The sequence below is a fragment of the Hemitrygon akajei genome, unplaced genomic scaffold (assembly GCF_048418815.1).
Source record: "Hemitrygon akajei unplaced genomic scaffold, sHemAka1.3 Scf000048, whole genome shotgun sequence".
NCBI lineage: Eukaryota > Metazoa > Chordata > Chondrichthyes > Myliobatiformes > Dasyatidae > Hemitrygon > Hemitrygon akajei.
In genome coordinates this window covers 6,510,611-6,533,326 of record NW_027331934.1, presented here as the reverse complement: position 1 = coordinate 6,533,326, position 22,716 = coordinate 6,510,611, and the positions used below count along the sequence as shown (strand labels likewise).

Sequence of the window (22,716 nt, the reverse complement as noted above, 5' to 3'; positions counted from 1 at the left end):
ACACCACGCTGCCCACTCCACCAACAACACGGCACAGCCGGGCACATAACAGGGGACTTTACATCTCATAACACTGGATTCAGTGATGAAACCCGTGATTAATGTTGTTGTCCCACCGAAAAATCCATTAAAGTGCTTTTAAATACGAGCGCTCCCCCACAGGTGACGTCACACAGCTCCCCCCCACTCGCCTGACGTCACACATGGGTTCCCCACACCAGGATCTGCCCTGACGGGCGCGGTGTGTTACGTCACCCAGGTGCTGCTGTGCTCGAGCTTCATCGGTTTAACGGCTGGGCTAATAAATTAAGTGTTCATAAACATCGACTGATTTAACTGAAACCTGCACATTTCCTGTGTGGGTCTGAATTGTATGTCGGGATGGGATGAGAATCGAAATTATAACGCTGAGAACTCTGTGACCTGGGGCTGGAGGGAGAGGGATCGGGGAAGATATGGAGGGAAAAACTAAATAAGTGTCTGGTGTAAATATGGAAATAATATAGGGAAATAATGAAATAATTTGGGAAATGCGGCGGTGGGTCGGGCAATATGTGAAGGGGGAGGAACAGTCACCAAGTCACGTGATCCTGTTTTACAGCAGATCGTCAGCATTTTCCGAGGCTCCGCCCAACGCCCGTGACGCAATAAGCAGATTGCGCATGCTCACATTCCCGGGAAAGGCAGTGCTGTTTTTTCGTTCTTTGTGAAAGCGGGACAGCGGTGAGATCGGGATCGGGAGGGGGTTCTCGCCCCCTTGGATGGGGAGCCGGAGACGGATTATTCTCTGCGGGGCAGCAGCAACAATTTCCCTTCGGTGAGTATTGAAGCCGGTCCCGAGCGGGGAGGTCTGACGTTGGGTGGTGAGTTAACTTTCCCGAATTCAAACAAGATCAAGCCTGCAGATGCTGGAAATGCGAGCAACGCGCACAAAATGCTGGAGGAACTCAGCAGGCCGGGCAGAATCTAGGGGAAGAATACAGTCGACATTACCGGCCGAAACCCTTCGGCAGGACTGGAGAATAAAAGGTGGGGAGGGAGAGAGAAACACAAGGTGATCGGTGAAACCTGAAGGGGGAGGGGATGATCTTTCCCGAACTGGCGGCCTCGCCTCGCTTCCTTCACAGAATCTGCCGGGGTCGGTCCGGGTTGTGAGACCTTCACACCGAACCGTCCGAGATGAGCCGCCGCTCAGCCCCTGTTGTTCTGGTCCTATTAGCAGGATGAAGTAAAACATGTTTCCATATTGTTACTGACAGAGAATTGTATAATTTGTGTTCCGTGTGTTACCTGAATGTACTTGCCTGTGATGCTGCCACAAGTCAGTGTTTCTCTGTCCCTGTACCTTCCCGTACTTGTGCACTTGGCAATAAATTCAAAAGGACCTGAGAAATCTCAGTGAGATTTGATTAGTGATGATCACCTTGGCAGCTCGGTAGGTCGAATGTATGAGACAGTACACTGTTAAATGCAAAACCCTGAACAGTGTTGATGATCAGAGAGATCTTAGACTCCAAGTTCATCGCTCCCTGAAAGAGTCCGCACAGATTGATCGGGTGGTTAAGAAGGCAAATGGCGTGGTTGTCTTTATCATTGAGTTCAAAAGTTGGGAAGTTATGTTGCAGCTTTATAAGATTAATTAGGCCACATCTGGAGTGTTTTATACAGTTGTGGTCGCTCTCATTCTCTGAAGGATATCGGGGCTTTGGAGAGGGCGCTGAAGAGGTTTACCAGGATATTGCTTGGAATAGAGGGCCTGAGCTATAACGGGAGGTTGGTCAATCTTATGTTGTTTTCTCTGGAGCCGTGCCGGCTGGGGTGAGACTGAATAGACGTTTATAAGATTACCAAAGGATTAGAAGCAGTGTCTCAGAAAGGCAGCGTCCATTATTAAGGAACTCCAGCACCCAGGGCATGCCCTTTTCTCACTGTTACCATCAGATAGTGAGGTAAAGAAGCCTGAAGGCACACACTCAGTGATACAGGAACAGTTTCTTCCCCTCTGTCATCTGATAGCCAAATGGACATTGAACCCTTGAACACGACCTCACTTTTAAAACATATAGTATTTCTGCTTTTTGCACAATTTTAAATTTATTCATAGAATAATAGGAAATCTACAGCACAGTACAGGCCCTTTGGCCCACAAAGTCGTGCTGACATGTCACTACCTTAGAAATTACTATGGTTACCCATAGCCCTCTATTTTTCTAAGTTAATTTTTCTCCAGTGCCGCCAGGTTCCTAACCAAAAATCTTTGAAAAGACCCTATCATGCCCACCTCCATAAACATTGCCGGCAGCCCATTACACCACTCTCCACCACTCTCTGACTAAAAAAACTCACCCCTGATATCTCCCCTCTACGTACTCCCCGGCACCTTAAACCTGTGCCCTCTTGTGGTAACCAATTCAGCCCTGCGAAAAAGCCTCTGACTACCCACACGATCAATGCTTCTCATAATCTTATATACCTCTATCAGGTCACCTCTCATCCTCCATCACTCCAAGAGAAAAGGCCGAGTTCACTCAACCTATTCTCATAAGGCATACTCCCCAATCCAGGCAACATCCTTGTAACTTGCCTCTGCACCTGTTCTAAGGTTTCCACATTCTTCCTGTAGTGAGGTGACCAGAATTGAGCATAGCGGAGTGTGACCAGGGTCCTATATAGCTGCAACAAAACCTCTCGGCTCCTAAACTCAATCCCACGATTAATAAAGGTCAATGCACATTATGTCTTCTTAACCACAGAGTCAACCTGCATAGCAGATTTGAATGTCCTATGGACTCAGACCCCAAGATCCCTCTGATCCTCCACACTGTGAAGAGTCTTACCATTAATGCTATATTCTGCCATCATGTTTGACCTAATAAATTGAACAACTTCAAACTTATCCGGGTTGAACTCTATTTGCGACTTCTCAGCCCAGTTTTGCATCCTTTCGGTGTCCCGCTGTAACCTCTGACCGCCCTCCACACTATCCACAACACCTCCAACCTTTGTGTCATCAGCAAATTTACTAACACATCCTTTCACTTCCTCATCCAAGTCATTTATAACAATTACAATGAGCAATGGTCCCAGATATACATATACTGTAATTTTTATTATTTTATTTTGTGTTTTTTTTTCGTCTATATTATGTATTGCATTGAAATGCTGCTGCAAAGTTAATAAAGTTTACACCACATGCCGGTGATAATAAACCTGATTATGAATCTGTGTGGACAGACGATATATTTTTCCTGGGGGTTGAAATGTCTAATACATTTAAGCTGAGACGAGATATAAGTGGCAAGTTTGTCTTTTTCCACAGAATGGTTGGTAGCTGGACTCTCTGCCTGGGGTGGGAGACCCCACCAGTCACGTGATCCTGTTTGCCCCTCCCATTTATCCACAGATGTACAATCTTTTCGCTCATGCTCACTGTCTCCGGTTGGGTGGTGTTTTCCTTTCTGCTCAGTTTCCTTTCTACTGAAGCGGAACATCTGCGGGATTGGGAAAGGGTCCTCGCCTCCTGGGTCAGGAAGCCAGGGGTCCGATCGGGAAAGGGTCCTCGCCTCCTGGGTCAGGAAGCCAGGGGTCAGATCGTGAAAGGGTCCTCGCCTCCTGGGTCAGGAAGCCAGGGGTCAGATCGGGAAAGGGTCCTCCCCTCCTGGGTCAGGAAGCCAGGGGTCAGATCACTGTCTGCAGGCCAAAGATATCGTTTTCCCATCAGTGAGTATGGAGACCGATCCCGAGTGGGGAGATCCAATGTTAGCTGTGAGTGCCGAACTGAGGGCCAATTGCTCATTTATTTTCCAATTATCTGGGCTCTTCAATAAAATGTGGATTTCACTTAATCTGCATTGAACGATCTAACCCAGGAGCCCAGGCTGTTTATTTCCACAGTGTTGAAATTGGAGACCCACCAACAGGTCACGTGAGGCTGTTTAACGCAGATCTACCCCACCCTCTGGTTTGTGACTCAAGATCATGTGGTGTGTGGTCAGAGTCCCCGGATGTGAGGTGATGCTTCCTCCATGTTGTGTTGGGGAGTCTGATGTTGGCCACTGAGTCCCTTTAACTTCCCTCAAATTGTCTCACTTCCTGAGCCTCCTCGCATTTGTCCTTGAGCTTTATGGCTGTTGTCTTCTCCTGGATTGGGGTGGATGGGAAAGAACGACCCAGGTTGTGGGGATCTTTGATTTCACTACTCTAGGGGGAGAATGGTTTCTGTGATCTACTGATCTGGATCCAAAGGTCTCTGCCACTCCTTGCAGTCACGAGCAGAGCAGTTACCGTGCAAAGCATGAAGTGTCCAAATGGGAAACTTTCTATGGTGTGTTGATAAACAATTTGGTGAGGGTCAAAGTATATATGGCAATGTTTTTGTTGTTTGTTCTAACTTTGTCAATTTAAGATCCTTTATGCAGTAGTGTGTACTATTAATTCAGTATCTATGTATTGCTGGAGAACCATAATTGATCGTCCTTGCTTTCTGCTCCACCTGGTTCCATCTGCTCATTCCCTGCCCATCTTGTTCAACCTCTGTCCAGTATCTCTCCCACCAACTTCAGTGACATGCATCAACTATCTGGGTCAACCTTGGTCCACCCTGTATCATACCTCTGCAATGATATATATCGGCAATCTTTCTTGTCTTCATTGTGAAGTATTCTTTCACACCTTCGTCCTCACTGAGTTATTTCCTGAATCAGTTTTTGTCAGCTGGAAAGTTAGAGGGTCATCAGGTACCAGTTCTGTTGTGGATTGGTGTGGGAGTGCTAGTTTTTGAACTGTGACTGGCTGACACACTGCATCATTTTACAATCAGCAAAGAGTACTGGGAGAGTTGCTGCTTGGACTCTAGTCCTGTGTTGGCTTTGACTTTGGTTAGTGCTTCTACAGATGGGGCTGAATGGTCGTCCTTCTGCAATGAAGCAGAAATTTCGAGCAGCTGGACATTGGTTGTGGGGAAATCCCCGATTGCACTACCCAGTGTGAAATGGGAGGACAATGTGTGAGACTTTCAGGGTCGGTGAGTGGCAGATTAAGCTGTGTGATTCTGTGAGGTTGGGTCCTGGGATATCATAGTTTTTGATCCAGGTAAAATGGACGCGAGGATCGAGCTGCTTGTGCTTATGAGGTGTTGAGCAAGTATTTCTGGTCTGGGATCAGATATTTGTTTTTGGAGTTCCTTTGGAAGCAATGACTGCCAGTCTGAGGAGAGGATAAGTTCCCATTCCATCCTCACAGGGACAGGTTATGAGTAAATGGGCAGTTCCATTTTTACAACAGTAGAAATAGACCCGTGAGTTTGGTGTTCAAACTGTGTTTGGAAATCTCCCCTCACTGTCACCTGTCTGTCACTTGGTGCAAATCAGGCAGAATCTCAAGTTGCAGGAGATCTGCAATAAAAACTGAAAGTGTTTGAAATCATTCTGACGAAACATTATTAACCTGAATTGTAAAGTTTGTTCCTCTCCCAAAGCTGTTCCTTACCTGCTGAGCATTTCTGATAATTCTAGTTTCTTTTTATTACATTTACCTTGGAATGGTTTATATTTCCTGAAATTAACCTGGAAATGGAAATGTCTCATTCTGTGCTAGTAGAACAATAAAGAAACCACAACTTACCCTGTATATTATCCTGGTACCAATTTATCTCTTATTCCTGGAAATGTGTTCAGTACAATTGCTGCTAACATGGTTTACAAGAATAATCTCAGGAATAATCAATGTTATGTATGAAGAGCATTTTATAGTTCTGGACCTGTGCTCAATGGAGTTCAGAGGGACGGTGTGGGTGGTGGAGGGGTGTATGGATAAGTAAACCTACCGAATGCTGAAAAGCCTGGATACAGTGGACATGGATAGGATGTTTCTATTAGAAGTAGAGTCTGTGATCTGACAGCACAGTCTCAGAATAAAGATGCTTCCCTTTAAAACTGAGATGAGAAGAATTTTTTGGCTACAAGATGTCTGATCTGTGGAATTTGTTGCCACAAAGGTTGGTTGAAGCTGCCATTGGGTATATTTATGACAGAAATTAATATATTCATGATTGGTGCGTACCTCAGGATTACAGGAGGAAGGCAGGAATATGGTGTTGGAATAAAAATCAGCCACGGTTAAATGGTGGGGCAGACTAGATGGATCGAATCACCTAATTCTGTTCCTGACTGAATGATGGCTCCTCCTTATCCCATATTGTTTTGTGATGTGTGAGGGACATTAAAAGGTTGTTCACTGTGATCATTATATCTGCCTTCAATGTTTAAATTTCAGTGAGGTTTGTTCTTAGTAACATTAAGCAGAAATGTTTGGTTCTCTTTTTTAATGTTAATGTGCTTCATTATCTCTCTGGTTAAAGTTAGACCTGCGGTGAGAGGTTTATTGGAAGAAAAACCCCAACTGGAAGCAAACCACAGCTGAAGATGAGGGAACAACAACAAATGAACTGGCTGGAGTACTGAGAACAGCAACTGGAGAGAACAGGTCTGCATCAAGAGACTCGGATTTCCCAGTGATTCAGTCATGAGAAAGTTTGGTGAGTCTCATTTACTCAAACACAGGTCCTTTGGACATTACATACCTGTAAAATGTAAGGTAGGAAATAGTTAGAGGGAGACTGAATGTGCCCAGAATAACCAGTTATGCCTCTGTCAGACCCAGTTGCCATCAGTCCTGGTCTGGTAATGTGCTTCCAGCAGCCCAGCCCTTTAAGACCAATCCCATTCTGTCGAAGTCGAATCCGGATTAAGTCACTCAGAGACTGTATAGTACAAACTCTTTATTCCAAGCACCCGGGGCCCACTCAGTTAGTCACTCAGACAGGAACAGACTGTGACTGCTCCCACCCAATCCACGAATTCCCCTTAAACCACAGATATATCTGTCCAGATACTCCCTACACAAGACGGGCTGGAGCCAAAAGTTATTTACTATGATAGCCCCTGAAGACAAGTTTCAAAATAGTCATAATGGCTTACACACACAGAACAGACTGTCTTATCTCTGCACATGAGTGCACAAGGAGATAAGCATCCTGAAACCCTAGCTAGCTACCCTCAAGAAGAAATATGGCTCAGCATGGCTTAGTACATCTGTTGATCATCAGCAGTTTCTTTCAGAAAAAGAGGCTGCTATTGTTTAACGAAGTGTTAACCATTTTACAGACTTTATCCTTCCCTCCTTTTGATCATTACATTATCAACAACGCAGTAACCTTTTACAGAGAAAGCAACTGACAACAGCATTGACTTATCAGTGGGTAAAGACAGTGTACAACAGTAATTGTAACAAAGATATGTACAACTTTTAGGACATAATGCAATATCATGCCCCACATATTACCGAACAGGCCTTCGAAGATCACCATTTCGACCCTTTGGTGAACCTGTGTAAATCCTGCCCTACTCTATTGATGCTGTCAGTCTCCTTTGCAGTGTGCTCGGAGAGGGATGTAATGTTAGTAGATTCATCAGGGATATAGGTGCATTCTGTGTCAATAACAGCACAGGTGCCCCCTTTCTCAGCTAGGATAAAATCTAAAGCCGTACGATTCTGTCTGACTGTTTGCCAGATTGCAATCATTTCAGTGGATATTTCTGTTACTTGGGCCTGTGTTTCTGTCAGGGCCCCTGCAGTATTGTGGCCAGCTCCTCAAGTGCTTGTAGCCAAATTGATTACCGTAGATTTCGCACTACAGAGCGCACCTGATTAAAAGCCGCTGGCTCTAATTTTAGAAAGAAAATCAATTTTGTACTTGTACAAGCCACACCGGATTTTAGGCCGCAGGTGTCCCACATTGTTAAATGAGATATTTACACAGAAAGATATTACACGTGAGGATTTTTTAACTTTTAATTAAATCCATATGGTAACATAAACAAATACAGATTGCAAATGCTTTTTTTCGAACCGTGCCTGTAACACGGCTACTTTTAAATATACATACGTATCGGTAACACACAAATTACGTTGCGTATACATTCCAATATCTCCTAACGACTGGTAAAAAAATATATACTGCAGCCTACCAGGAAAAGTTATTGATCGCCTTTAACTTAAAAGCAGCGTTTCGCGCTCGCCTAATGCCCCCACCTTCCCGTTTATCGCAAACCGGTATTTCCCACAAGACGCGGCGAAACCGGATGTGACGTCATAGTATCCTGGGATGTAGTACTTCTAACTTTAACTAGAAAATACTAACAAATGAATTACTAAGTGAAAATATTATAAACTAAATAACTGCCATAAAGGCAGCACAATGCTTTTCTTCGAGTGTTTTCCATGTTAATGAGGGTGAGTAAAAATGACTGATTTACAATAATTTAATTGTGAAAGTGCGCTTGATTTATCGTACAATTTCATTGGACCTCTGTGAACTACTCATCAATTTTATTGGTCCACTGTTACGAGGAAAAATGTTTTTGGCGGCATGAAAAAAAATCATGCATTAGCCACACCGTAGTAAAGGCGGCAGTGTTCAAAGCTGTTCAAAATGTGGGAAAAAAGTAGCGGCTTATAATCCGACTTCTACGGTATCTCTCGTGAATTCCCGGCTACTCCATAGGAGAGAAAAGTAATCATCCAAAATCACTCAGTCTCAGTTATTCCTCTCCGCTGCTGGCCTCCTGCAGTTATGGCCAAGATGCATGTTTCCCAGTGTAGGAAGTTCCGTTTGGTGGGGGCCTGAGATACCATCCCTCAAAACATTGACAGCCACAGTCATCACAGACTGGACCACAGTTCCTCACTCTCTTCCCCAGGTGTTATTTGAAAAAGCCCAGGCTGAGAGTTCCTCACTGTAGTTGAGCGGGATTACTGACATTTGAATCATACTTTTCCCATACTGAGGAATTTCAGCACAAACCCAGCAGGCCCCTGGTTCTACCTGCTTGGCCCAGTTGTGACAGAGAGACAGAAAGGTGTTAACATAGGGGCCCCTGTGTGCTGGGGTAAGCCCTCTTAAAGACATAAACACCAACACCACTGTTACGGTTTAATTGAACCAGCAGCTATAGTCCACACCTGGACTCTGGTTTTGATGTTAAAACCACTGTCTTTATTTGTATCTACTTATAATATAACAAATTAAGCAAAATAATCAAAAGTTTAAAAGTGTTATGAGTACACATATGTGTAAGTATAACTCCCAAACCACTCAGCTCAGGGAATACCAAGCTGAAAGTCTTGAGATGGTAAAGTATGAAAGTTCAGTTCATCCACGGGATCAATGACGAGAGAGAGATATTTGTAATCCAAGGTGAATGTCGAGAGAAGGCAATTACGTTGAATTCCACAAATTCCACAGTGGTAAAACAGGATAACAGTCGCTGTAGGTCTTATTCGTCGTCGTTCTAAATCCACATACAGGTTATCACCAGAAGTAGCTTATTGCAGGAGTACTGTCTTCAGAAGGAACTACCACCCAGGCAAGGGTTAACACACAGGTAGATTCCGCAAGGTACTCCCTATCCAGATCCAACACACAAAGTATTACCGACAGTGATTTCTACAGAATATCCCTTCTCACAAGTGGTTACCACATCACACACCCGAATCCAGCTAAGGGTTAACAAAAGTGGTAGCCACGAGATACTCCAACAAAATCCCCATTATACGAATCATCACCAACAGTGATTGGTCACAGGGCTACCTCTTCAAGTGAATTACCACCCCCAGGCAAGGGTTAGCACAAGTTGTCCTCACAGGATACTCCCAAACCAACAGATCTACTCCAATGGATCAAACAAAGCGACAATCACACATTCGGTATACACTGAATCAATAATCAACCCACCCTTGTGGGCATAGGAGAGCCCAAACAGTGACCTTTGGCCACTAGGTCCTTTGTTTCGAACCTTCCATCTTCTTTCTTTCTCTCTGGCTGACTGTGTTTGTGACTGTCTTTGCTTAAATAAAACAAACTGCGAGCTATTGTTACATACCCCATAACTGGGTCACTTACCAGCAAAGATAGAGAGGTCCGCTGAAGTCTGATGGTACTATTTTTAAACGTTTTTATTTATAACGGGGCACAAAAGTAAGGTTAATACAAACATTCAGATAATATACGTCGTCACTACTCAATCTAAAGCACGGGTATAGTAATAATCAACAATAAGAAGTAGCTCTATCGTTTGTCTAGGGGTAAAAATATTGTCCGATAGAAATATCAAAGTCTCTGGAGTTCATGCAGGCTTTTAGCCTTTTGGGGACCACTGGATTTCACGTGTTGGAGAGAGAGAGAATTTTTGGTGAGAAAAAAAAATTGCCAGCCTTTTGGACTCAAATCGTTGAATCGGGAACGTGGGTTCCCCGTTGTCAGTTCGAAGTCCTTTTCGGTGTTATCAGCCACTCGCTCCCCAGGCTAGGGGAAACGAACCACACGTGGCTTCCGAATAGCTTCCCGTCATCACGGGAGCGATAAGCGATGGTGTCTCCTTCTGGTGCGTCGCTAGGGTACTGCCTCCTGCAGTCCCCTTTTTATCTTGACTTGCGGAGTTGTAGATGTCAGTCAAGGTGGAGTGATACAATCCCCACCCCACATTGCCCGAGGGTGCCCATGTAGCCATGATAGCTGGCACGTAGCATAGAATCGCAATCCACAAAGGTGGCTCCAAGAAAGAATGGTCAAATCCGTTGCGTTGTCTCTCTCTCTTTTCCTGGTTCCAAGACCCGAATTAATAGCGATCTTGCGATTATCAGGAAGGAGGGGGCTGGTATCATAACACTATATAAACACAAGCTGCGAGCAAGTGTAAACATGCTGCCTAGTCAAATAGTTCTGCCCCCTCTCTCTCTTAGTAAGAATCAAACAGGAGAATTTTAGTTCTGGGGTTGATCAGGATTTCAAAGTCGGGTCCTAATAATATGTCAAAGCTCGTCACATTCGATTTCGGTCATTGTCAGGCCAATCCATATTATTTGTATTAATAATGTTGGCAAACTTTGTAAGCATTGGAGCAGTAAATCATTATTAATGGGTATTTGTCCCCCCAGTTTAAAGGCTTGGTCTCCTGTGAAAGTGCCGTAGCAGGCCACAAATCACATCCAGGGTCAATATGCCAGACATGGGTTCGGAATCCCATGTTTCCCTATCAGTTCAAACTTTAGACTGATGTTCCTACCCTTCCCTCCTATCTGGGCCGGCCTTGGTTTGCTTATGTTGTTTTTCTCATTTTCGGTGCCCATCCACCCATTCACGCTCCGCTTTTAGCGTCTCCCAACCTTTGGCATTCCTTCTGCAGTACAGACCTCTATCCCTTTCTCACATGCATTATTCCTCCAACTTGCTGATAATATACTGTTCCACTTTAAAGGTATGTCACATCCGGAATATTTTCCAGTTAGCCGAGGATTTCCTTCCACGCCACTGTGTAGTGTTGGGAAATCATGTACAAGGCAAGTTACAGCAGTAGTTTGCCGTTGCCTTCTGCTGGGTGAGTTGCTTTGTTCACCAGCTCTAACCCAGCACAGATGAAAGTGTGCAAGGGAGTCGGCTGGATTCGAACTCAGGAGCTCTTGCCTCGAAGTCCAATGCTGAAGCCACTAGACCATCACTGGCATAGCTGGCAAAGTTCCATTTTACATCTGCCTTTTCCCTCCATTCCCTTTTCAACAATTTCCACTTCTTTCCTCAGTTCTTTTTCCATATCAGATTTACTGCTTGTTCTCATGAGGTAATAGCCCAGGCTCCCCCACCCCCCTCCATCTGTGGCCACATTTTGAGTGCTGCACTCAACATTTGAAAATCTTTTTCCTTGTCTGGAAAACTCTCACATAAAATTGTGTAGGGCTGCTCCTGGCACACTCGTATCAATCGACTGCAATTAACCGATTATCTTTCATTAATTTATCGGGCACAAAGCCTCCTGCTCAATTAACAATCAGATAAATTTTCCCGGCAGGCACCTCCTGCTCAATTGATGAATTTACCTGACTTGTCTGCTTCCTGCCCACTTAGTAAAGTTTACCCAGTAACGCCTCCTGGCAACTTAATAAACTTTATCCAATACTGCCTCCTGCCAACTTAGTAAAAATTTTGCCTACGTTATACGAGTTTCCCGACAGATTTTTTTCCCGATCCTGTTAAGGTATATGATCAGCCTTGGGCGAGGCACTGTACGTCCAAAGGAACTGATGGTGAGTGACAAATGTAAAATACCTATTGGGCTCCCGGTCAGTCTCCATAGTCCCCAGAGTGGTCCAGATGCTTACTCAGCCCGTCTGCTCGGTGCTCTGTATATTGAGATCCTGTTTGTGATGCCAAATGTTAAAGCTGAATCTGAATAAAACTCAAGAGAACAGCTTCTTATTGACACCACAGTTTATTGCACATTCTCCTGCAGGAGTTTGAGCTCCAGTTGTCAAAGTGATGGCACGTAAGCACTGCCACCATCTGACAAGTCGACTGACTTTGGTTACAGCTGTATATTTATTCATAGTACTCCCCATGCTTACTATTGCAAGATGTTATTTGAACTGGTGTGTTGGTACAAATCTTAATTACAAATCTTAATTGCAAATCTTAACAGAGTTTGCTATATCAAGGTTTTAATTATGGATGGATGTACTGTCCAGTCCTTATCAGTCATTCCCTTTGCAAGGCCCTGACTTAATTGCAAACAGATGTTCATTCCTGTCCTTATCAGCGAGTCCTCCTCCCCTTACTCAAATGAGGGTACAATGTATAATGGTATCAACTAACAACGGTACAGTATACAATGTTATCATCTCTCAGTGTGTCTCTCTGCAAGCCACAGAGAACTGGTAATGAGCCTGTCCTGGCTAACCACTGAAGACAGTGTTTACTTTGGTTCAAATATTCCTATTCAGTCCCAATTATTCTTCTAGCCAGAGGTTACATATGTTCAAAATGAATTTTTTTATATATATTCAATTCCTCAAGAGGGTTCAGGGGAAATATTTATGTCCAATATAGAAACTGGTGTTACCTGTATGTATTGTGGCAATGCAGGAGGTGCTCGAGAATTTGCAAGTGGAAAGAATTGGAGTGATATTTGCAAATCTGACTTTTTAAAGCATAATTTAGCAAGTAAACCACATATGGACATGTGCAAAAGCTCTGGTGAGAAAATCCTTCATTACCCGTTACAGGCCTGCTACATAGGTTGTGTGAGAGTGCAGATGAACTCGATCGAACTCGGGAGATCAAAGTACTTATCAACAGTGATTTGCTGGCTGTGAAAGTAATTACCTCTCTGTATAAAATTCACTGTGCACATGTCACTGGGTAAAAAAATGCACAGTACATGATTTATGTGCACACTGGTCATTACAAATTAGAGGGGACATTGGTGGGAAGGTGGGGAGACCTCCAGTGTCCCTGATGCCCTCACCAACAAGATGTGCATCTAGCTGCAGCTTGTAACCCGGCACTTTAAGGAGTTGGAACTGGAGGTGTATGAATTCCGGATCATCCAGAAGTTGGAGGGGGTGATCGATATGACACGAAGAGAGGTGAGTTACACCCAAGGTGCAGGACACAGGAAACTGGGAGAGAGTCAGGAAGGGGAATGAAGTTAAATAGCCATTGCAGAGTACTCTTGTTGCTATCCCACACAACAATAGGTGGAACACTTCAGAAACTGTTGGGGGGGTGGGAGGGTAGATTACCTGACAGAGACAAGTCAAAGAGGTGATAGTGAATTCATTAGTTAGGGGAACAGAACAGGAGGGGACTAATATCCTAGTGGTAAGGCTTGCTAGTGCTAGTGTGGGTGGAAAGGGTGATGTGGTTAAAATAAGTTGCAGGGGAAATGGGAGCCAGAATGACAGAACAGATAGTGGAGAGGGTGAATTGAATTGAATTGACTTTATTCGATACATCCTTCCTACACATGAGGAGTAGAAATCTTTACATTACATCTTCACCAAAATGTGCAATGTGTAATTAATAGTAATATATAATAGATAGTTTGTAGATAGGACAGTCAATATAACATTGAAATGCAATTGTATCAGCATGAATTAATCAGTTTGATGGCCTGGTAGAAGATAATGTCCCAGAGCCTGTTGGTACTTTTGCTGTGGTACCGTTTCCTGAATGGTAGCAGCAGGAACAGTTTGTAGTTGTGGTGAATTTGGTCCCTGATATCCTTTGGGCCTTTTGACACACTTGTCCCTGTAAATGTCCTGAATAGTGGAAAGTTCACATCTACAGATGTGCTGGGCTGTCGGCACCACTCTCTGTCGTTTCCTGCGATTAAGGGAAGCACAGTTCCCATACCAGGCAGTGATGCAGCCAGTCACAATGCTCTCAATTGTGTCCCTGTAGAATGTCCTCAGGATTTTGGGTCCCTGTCCCCAACTTGTTCAACCATCTGAGGTGAAAGAGGTGCTGCTGTGCTCTTTTCACAACACAGCCGGTATGTACACACAATGTGAGATCCTTGGTGATGTTTATGCTGAGGAATTTAAAGCTGTTCACCTTCTTAAACCCAGATCCATTGATGTCAACAGGGGTTAGCCTGTCTCCATTCCTCCTGTAATCCACAATCAGCTTTGTTTTTGTGACAATGAGGGAGAGTTTGTTTTCTTGACACCAGTCAGATGTTGTTCAGACCTCAGACAGAGTCAGCAATCAAATGATTGAGCATAGTGTGATGAATGTGCTGAGCTGTATATATCACAATGCAAGAAGCATCGTAGGAAAGCCCGATGAGCTCAGGACAGGGAATTATGATATTGTAGCTATTATTGGAATTTGGTTGCACCCAACAGTCTGAGGGATTTAGAGGAACAACTTTGTAGAGAGACTGCGGACCATGCCAATAAACAAAGGTTGATTCAGTAAGTGATTTTAACTTTCCATATATTGAATGGGACTCCCATACTGTAAAAGGACTAGATGGGGTAGAGTTTGTCAAATGTGCCCTTAATCAGTATGTAGAATCTCTGATATAGAAGTGAACAATAAGCTGTTAGGAAATGATCCAGGGCTGGTGACAGAATTTGTGATCATATTGCCATGAGATTCAAAGTAAAGATGGAAAAAGAGAGGTCTGGATTACGGGTTGAGATTCTAAATTGGAGAAAGGTCAATTTTGATGGTATCAGAAACATCTGACAAGTGTGGTTTGGAACAGGCTCATTCCTGGCAACAGAGTTCTTGTAAGTGGGAGGCCTTCAGAAGTGAAATTTTGAGGATGTGGAGATTGTATGTGCCTGTCAAAATAAAAGTTGAAAAGTTACAGGTGCAGGGAACCTTGCTTTTCAAGAGATATTGAGGCCCCGGATATTTTGTTCCTCCAAATGCCTCAGACTGTTGGGTGCTACCAAGATCCATTAATGACTACAATATCAGGATTCCACGCCCTGAGCTCATCTGGCTTTTTTTTTTAAGTTGTCTGCTGTTGGTTTCTAAAAGATTCCCAATAGTCTTTGCTCTTTTGTTTGCCCTCTCTTTGGCTTTTATGTTGGCTTTGGCTTCTCATTTCCGTCACGGATATGTCCTCCTGCCTTTCCAATGCTTCCACTTCTTTGGGATGTATCGATCACTCAGCTCCCGAGTTGCTCCCAGAAACTCCAGCCATTGCTGCTCCGTTGTCACTCCTACCTTTTCCCATCCAAACAAGTTTGCCCAGCTTCTTTATCACAGAAACATGGAGAAGTTCAGTCCAGAAACAGGATATTTGGCCCATCTAGTCAATGCCAAAAAACATTTAAGCTGTCTAATGCAAATACCTGCACCGGGACCATCACCCTCCATACCCCTACCATCCAGGCTCCCATCCAAACTTCCTTTAAATGGTGAAACTGAGCTCATTTTCACTACTTATATTCATCTCATTCCACACTGTCATGACCGGTGAAGAGCTTTTCCACATGTTCCCATAAAATTTTCACCTTCCCCACTTACCCATGACCTCTGGTTGTCATCCCACACAACTTCAGTGGAAAAAGCTGCTTGCATTTATCCTATCTATACCCTCATAATGTTGTATACGTCTAAGAAATCCTCAAAGCAGTGTACATTTTCCTTGTTTATGTTTCGAGCCGTTTTTAGGTGTATAAGATGATGAGGGGCATTGATCGTGTGGATAGCCAGTTTTTTTTCCCCTAGGTCTGAAATGGCTAACACGAGAGGACATAGTTTTAAGGTGCTTGGAAGTAGATACCGAGGGGATGTCAGGGGTAAGTATTTTACACAGAGAGTGGTGGGTGCGTGGAATACACTGCCGGCTATTTGTGTGAGAGTGTTTCAGTTACTGTGGGGTCAGGCACCCATGCAGCTCAGTGGGAACAGGGAATAATACCAATGGAGAGAGTCAAACTGAGCCAAGTCACAGATTGGAGATGGCAGAAATGCCCCATTCTTAGAGAGACAGGAAGAGCATCAGAGCGTTCAATGCTTATTCCAGATACCAGCACTGTGCCCAGTTAGAAGATGATTTCTCCATCCAAATTGTGTTGAACTTCACTGTAACAGTGTGATGTCAGTTCACACCTTGACAACTCCCGTGATCTGAAATGTTGTCCTGCACCCATTGATGGATTTTTAAAATCTTTTTACAGGTTACAAATGACAAGAAATTTGTCTACGGAAATCTCGAATATAGTTTTGCTGTCTCTGTCCAGATATTTAAGGAATGGAGCAAGGGATTCACTCGATCATCCTTCCTGTTCAGACTGTGGGGAGGGATTCACTCGGTCATCTGACTTACTGGCATGTCCATCATTTTAATCAGGGGGGAAACCATTCATCTGCTCAGACAATGGGAATGGATTCAGTCGGTCATTTCAACTGAATGTATATCAGCAAGTTTACACTGGGCAAGGCCATTCACCTGTTCTGTGTGTGAGAAAGGATTCAGTCAGTCTTCCCAATAGTGGACACACCAGTCAGTTCACACTGGGCAGAGGCCGGTCATCTGCTGAATTCATGGGGTAAGGATTCACTCGGTCATCTGTCCTAATGGCTCACAAGCGAGTTCTCACCGGGGAGCGGCCGTTTACCTGTTCGGACTGTGGGAAGGGATTCACTTGCTCATCTAAACTGAAGATCCATCAGGGAATTCACACTGGGGCGAAACTGTTTACCTGCTCAGACTGTGGGAAGGGATTCACTCAGTCATCTGAACTGAAGGTACATCAGAGAGTTCACACTGGGGAGAGGCCGTTCATCTGCTCAGTCTGTGAGAAGGGATTCACCACATCATCTCACCTACTGATTCACCTGTCAGTTCACACTGCAGTGAGAGATTTCATCTGCTCAGTCTGTGGGAAGACATTCACTCAGTCATCTAACCTACAGAGACACCAGCAAGTTCACACTGGGGAGAAGCTGTTCACTTGCTCAGACTGTGGGAAGGGATTCACTCAGGCATCTCACCTACGGAGACACCAGTCAGTTCACACTGGGGAGAAGCCATTCACCTGCTCAGTCTGTGGGAAGGCATTCACTCAGTCATCCAACCTACAGACACACCAACGAGTTCACACTGTGGAGAAGCCGTTCACTTGCTCAGACTGTGGGAAGAGATTCACCACATCATCTCACCTAGTGACTCACCAGTCAGTTCACACTGCAGTGAGGGATTTCATCTGTTCAGTCTGTGGGAAGAGATTCACTCAGTCATCTAACCTACAGAGACACCAGCAAGTTCACACTGGGGAGAAGCTGTTCACCTGCTCAGCCTGTGGGAAAGGATTCACTCGATTATTCAACCTACAGAGTCACCAGCGAGTTCACACTGAGGAGAGGCTGTTCACCTGCTCAGACTGTGGGAAGGGATTCACTCAGGCATCTCACCTACGGAGACACCAGTCAGTTCACACTGGGGAGAAGCCATTCACCTGCTCAGTCTGTGGAAAGACATTCACTCAGTCATCCAACCTACAGACACACCAGCGAGTTCACACTGGGGAGAGGCCGTTCACCTGCTCAGACTGTGGAAAGGGATTCACATAGTTAGGTAGCCTACAAGCACACCAGTTAGTTCATACTGGGGAGTGGCCGTTCACCTGCTCAGACTGTGGGAAAGGATTCACCACATCATCTCACCTAGTGACTCACCAGTCAGTTCACACTGCAGAGAGGGATTTCACCCACTCAGATTGTTTGAAGGGATTCACTCAGTTATCTAATCTGCTGGCACACCAGTGAGTTCCACTGGGGAGAGGCCATCGACCTGCGAATGTGGGAAGGCATTCACACGATCATCTCATCTATTAAAACACCAGCGAGTTCACACCACAGATCGTCTGCTCAGGCTTTGGGAAGAGATTCTGTCAACCGTCTCCACCAAGGCTGCATCATTGTGTTCCACTGGGGAGAGGCCATTCACGTGCTGTGAATATGGGAAGGGATTCACTCAGTAATCTAACCTTGTAACACACGACCAGGTTCACATTGGGGAGAAAGTCTCAATAACCTGTAGGCTGGATATTTGTCCATCCCCGTTGCTGAATGCAATTTTGAGAGTGACTGGGGGAGTCTAGTACAAGAGGGCATGACGTAAGGTTTGCAGGGCGCCCATTCAGAACAGAGATGCGGAGAATTTTTTTTGTCAGAGGGTGGTGTATCTATGGAATTTGTTGCCACGGGCAGCAGTGGAGGCCAAGTCATTGGGTGTGTTTAAGGCAGAGATTGATAGGTATCTGAGTAGTCAGGGCATCAAAGGTTATGGTGAGAAGGTGGGGGAATGGGACTAAAGGGCAGATTGGATCAGCTCATGATGAAATGGTGGAGCAGACTCGATGGGCCAAATGGCCTATTCTGCTCCTTTGTGTTGTGGTCTTATGTGATTTTTTTTTTCTCATGTCTGTTATTCCTCTTCCTCCTTCTGTCCAAGGTAGTGTTAATCTCAGTGGGTTTGAGTGTAAATAGTCTTTTTCTAAACTTGTCATTTCAGTTCTTACTTATCTTTGTAAATTTTACTGATTGAAATGGGACTAAGATATTTTCATTAAAAAAAAGTCAATGTCGGTATTGATGGAAGTGTTTATTGCCTTTGTTGTATTTGATGACTATTGAGCTCTGTTCCACAGTTTTTTAAAGCCTTGAAATAAATGTTGTCGATGGTTTTCCCAATATTGCACTACTTTCTGTTGTTTTTGCTTGTTGATTTTTCAGATACGTGGTTATCAACAGTCCCAAAGAAGGGTCATGGCTGGAAATGTTGATTCCCATCCATAGATGCTGCCTGACCTGCTGAGATTCTCCAGCACGTTCTGTGAATTTCTCTCGATTTCTTGCATCTGCAGGTCCCCTTGTTTCCCAGATATTTATATGTTTAGTTTAATAACAAGCCGGCTGTGGGGTTGTGTGGCTCTGTTGGTGAAATATTAAATAATATCATTAGATAAGAGGTGGCATAGGGTTGGGCGGTGTAGAATCTGTGGGTAGTATTAAGGAACAGCATATGTGCAAAAAAATCCCTGATGGGAATTGTATAGTGACTCCAAAACAGTAGTAAGTATGTGGTCCACAAATTACAATGGGAGATAGAAAATGCCTGCCAAAAGGGCAAAGTTACAATAGTCATGAGGGATTGCCATGCAGGTGATTAGGAAAATCAGGATGGTGTTGGTCTGAAGAGGAGGAATTCCTAGAATGCCTACAAGATGCTTTTTTTTAAGAGCAGCTCGTGGTTGAGCCCACTTGGGGATCAGCTATTCTGGATTGGGTGTAGTAATGAACTGGAATTAATTAGGTCACTTGAGTCCAAAGAACCCTTAGGGGCAAGTGTTCTTAATATGATCAAATTCACCCCGACATTGGAGAAGGAGAAACTAAAGACAGATGTGGAATAAAGAGAATTAGAGAGGCATGAGAGAAAACATTCTCACAATTGATTTGAAAAGAACATGGGCAGGGTTGAAAACAGAGCAGCAATGGCTGGAATTTCTGGAAGCAATTCAGAAGTCACAGAGAGGAAGTGGTATTCTAAAGGTAAGGTTACAAAACCGTGGCTGATAAGAGAAACCAAAGACAACATATAAAACAAAGAGAGGGCACAGAACAAAAATTACTGGAAGTTGGAGGATTGGGAAGCTTTTAAAAGCAAACAGAATGCAACTAAAATCATTAAGAACGAGAAGATGGAATACTTAGGTGAGCTAGCCAGCAATATTAAAGAGGGTACTATTTTTTCTTCAGGTACATATAGTGTAAAAGAGAGACAGAAGCGAATATCAAACCAATGGAAAATGATGCTGTAGAGGTATTAATGGGGTGAGGGTGAAAGATGGTGGCATCACTCTTATCGTACATCACTCTTATCTGTAGAAGACACTGGCAGGTATATGGAAGTCCCAGATGTCAGTGGTCAGAATGTGTAAAGTTACGTTACACGGGAGAAAGTAGAAGGAAAGGTGGGCAGTAATTTTTTTACTGGAAGGAGAAATCGATATTCATGCCTTCAGGTTGGAGCTGTGCAGTTGGAATATGATGTGTTTCTCTTCAACCCTGAGTGTGTCAAGTGGAGCAACTCCAGCCATTGCTATTCTGCCATCATCCCTGCTAGTGTCCCCTTCAATCAACTTTAGTAATCTCCTCTCCTGTGCCTCCGTAGTTCCCCTCACCCTACTAATAATGATGCATCTTGTTTTACCTTTCTCCTGACGAAGTGCAGGGTGAATTGCAACATGTTATGATCATAGCTTCAACATGGTTCCTTTACCATAAGTTCCCTTATCAAATTTGGTTCTTTGGACAACACCCAATCCAGAATCAACATTTCTCAAGAGGTCACAATTACAAGCTACTCTAAAAGCATCTCATTAGTATTTTCCAAATGCCCTCTCTTGAGATCAAGCACCAATCTAATTTTCACAATCTACCTCCACCCATCCCACTCATGGACTATTCATCTCACTCTCATTGGTGGGTAGATGCGCAGGATCCTCACCAGGACTACCAGCCTCTGAGACAGCTACTTTTCCCAAGCAGTAAAGCTAATAAATATCTCTACCCTCTAACCCACCCTTCCACAACACCAAACACCTCGACTTTAACATTTCCTGTCTGTCATCTTATATGCAGGCATCCTATGTCGAGCGTCACTTTATGGACATACAATCAGTCCGTGCACAGTATATAAGCTGTGGATATATGTTGTTACTATTGTGTTTTCGTGCTGTATTGGAGCCGGAGTAATAATTATTTCGACATCATTTACATGTGTCTGCTGGAAATGGAATTAAACAACCCTGAATCTTGAATAAACATTTCAGCAGGCTGCAGCGTCTCATTTCTGTCTCTCAGCGTTATTGCGGCAGAGCGCCATCTGGTGACAATGGAGTCCACAAATCGGGGGTCCTGTTATTGTGGTAAATCACCACCAAGTGGCAGTGTTGTCCACAAAAGGGAGAGGTTTACAGAGGTAAGAAAGAATGCAGGGGCTGCAAGTCGATGAAGTTCCAGACCTGCCCCTAACCACTCTCCTCACCACGAGTCGGAGTCCCAAACAGTCCTTCCATATGAGGCAACTTTTCAGCATCGTGACTGTTGGGGTTATCCATCGTTTCCAGTTTTCCAGGTGTGGCCTCCTCGACATTACTGAGACCCGATACTGTAGTCTCTGCATTCTGCACTCTGTCCCGATGAGATTCTGCAGATGTTGGAGATGGAGGGTAACAGAAACAAAATGTTGGAGGAAGTCAAGAGGTCAGGTAGCCAAAACAGAGATTTCCTGCCGAGACCCTTCATTAGGACTGGAAGTGGGGAGAAGCCGGAATAAGATGGTGCGGGGAGTGGAAAGAGTCCAATCTGGTAGGTGATAGGTGAAGCCAGATAAGAGTGAAGGTGAGTGTGTGGGGGAGGTGGGAGATGAAGTGAGACGCTGTGAGGTGGTAGGTGGAAAATGCAAAGGGCTGAAAAGGAGGAAACTGATAGGAGAGGAGAGCGGACAATGGGGAAGTAAAGGGGAACCAGAGGGAGACGATCCGCAGTGGAGGAGAGAGAAGTGATGAGACAGAATGGAGGAGACTGGCGTGTGGGTTGATGAAATGAAAAGGTGGAGATAGAAGTTAAAGATATCGATGCTCATGCCATCCGGATATAATATGTGCACTCATCGTCTTAGTTAAACAATGAAACGGAAGGGAGAGTGGATTAATAATTTTCCCCTGGGATCCCTATTAAATCAATCCTCCCTCACCTTAAAACCGGTGCTCTCTGGTTGTTGATTCTACAAAAATGGGGGTGTAGAAAAATAAACAGAAATACATATACAACCTGCAGCACAATACAGGCCCTTTAGCCCACAAAGTTGTGCTGAGCATGTCCCTACCTTATAAATTACTGGGGTTACCCATAGCCCTCTATTTTTCTAAGCTCCATGCACCTATCCAGGAGGCTGTTAAAAGACCCTATCGTTTCCCCCTGCACGAACACTGCCGGAGCCCATTCCATGCACTTATCACTCGCTGTGTAAAAACGTACCCCGACATCTCCTCTGTACCTATTTCCAAGCACCTTAAAACTGTGCCCACTGTGGCAGCCATTTTAGCCCTTGGAAAAAACCGCTGACTATCCACAAGATCAATGCCTCTCATTATCTTATACACCTCTATCAGGTCACCTCTCATCCTCAGTCGCTACAAGGAGACAAGGCTGAGTTCTCTCAACTGCGCACATTCCCCATTTCTGTACACTTATCGTTTGGAACACCTGCATAATGTCACCTCAATCTCCAGCACTTCAAGGTGTGAAATCCCTACCTGCCCGACCTCTCTCCAGAACTCAGTCCCTCG

The 22,716-nt window shown here is 44.4% G+C and overlaps 1 pseudogene; it reads left to right on the top strand.

Moving 5' to 3' along the window:
- The first annotated feature begins 663 nt into the window (after positions 1-663).
- LOC140720914 (uncharacterized) lies at positions 664-19,029 on the top strand (annotated as a pseudogene).
- The last annotated feature ends 3,687 nt before the right edge of the window (positions 19,030-22,716 follow it).